Source organism: Heterodontus francisci, chromosome 35 (assembly GCF_036365525.1).
Source record: "Heterodontus francisci isolate sHetFra1 chromosome 35, sHetFra1.hap1, whole genome shotgun sequence".
In the NCBI taxonomy this organism is placed as follows: Eukaryota; Metazoa; Chordata; class Chondrichthyes; order Heterodontiformes; family Heterodontidae; genus Heterodontus; species Heterodontus francisci.
In genome coordinates, this window is record NC_090405.1 from 21,101,502 (window position 1) to 21,102,713 (window position 1,212).

The window sequence follows — 1,212 nt, forward strand, 5'->3', positions numbered from 1 at the left end:
CACTGGAACACTGCAGCAGGCCGAGGACAGAAATGTGGGCATGAGAACAGTGTGGTGAATTGAATTGGCAAGCAACCTGAAGCTTGGGTTCATGCTTGCAGTTTGTCCGGAGATGTTCCGCAAAGCAGTCACCCAATCTACGTTTGGTCTCCCCAATGTAGAGGTGCCACATTGTGAGCAGCGAATACAGAAGACTAAATTGAAAGAAGTACAAGTAAATCGCTGCTTCACCTGGAAGGAGTGCTTGGGGCCTTGGATGGTGAGGAGAGAGGAGGTAAAAGGGCAGGATCTATGCCTCCTGCGATTATATGGGAAGAGGCCATGGGAAGGGGAATGCTGACAGGGCAGTGGAGGGGAAGATGTGTTTCGTAATGGCATCATGCTGGAGGTGGCAGAAATAGTGGAGGATGATCCTTTGGATGTGCAGGCAGGTCGGGTGGAACTTGGTTGCAGTTCTGGGAGGGAGGGGAAGGGATGAGGGCAGAAGTGCAGGAAATGGGTCAGACACGGTTGAGGGCCCTGTCAACCACAGTGTGGGGGAATCCTCGGTTGAGGAAAAAGGAAGACATATCAGAACTGCTGTTGTCGAAGGTTGCATCATCAGAAATGATGTGTCAGAGATGGAGAAACTGGGAGAATGGAATGGAGTCCTTACAGGAAGCAGGGTGTGAGAAAGTGTAGTCAAGGTAACTGTGGGAGTCGGTGGGTTTAGAAAGAATATTAGCGGACAGCCTTAAATTCAGAGATGGAGACAGAGAAGTCACAAAGGGAAGGGAAGTGTCGGAGATAGATCATGTGAAGGTGAGGGAAGGGTGGAAATTGGAAGCAAAGTTGATGAAGTTTTCCAGTTCCGGGCGGGAGCAGGAAATGACACTGACACAGTCATCATTCTACCGGAAAAAGAGCTGGGGTGTGGGGCCCTGAGTAGGACTGGAAAAAGGAATGTTTGACATACACCACAAAAAGACAGGCATAACTAGGACCCATGTGGGTAACCATGGCAACACCTTTTATGTTATTCTCTGAGTAACACACCTCCTGATTCACCAAACCGTGTCCACCATCTACAAGGCACAAGTGAGGTGTGTAATGGAATACTCTCCACTTGCCTAGCTGAGTTCAGCTCTAACTTCACTCTGGAAGCTCGACCCCATCCAGGACAAAGTAGCTCACTTGATCAACACCCCGTCCACCACCTTAAATATTCACTCC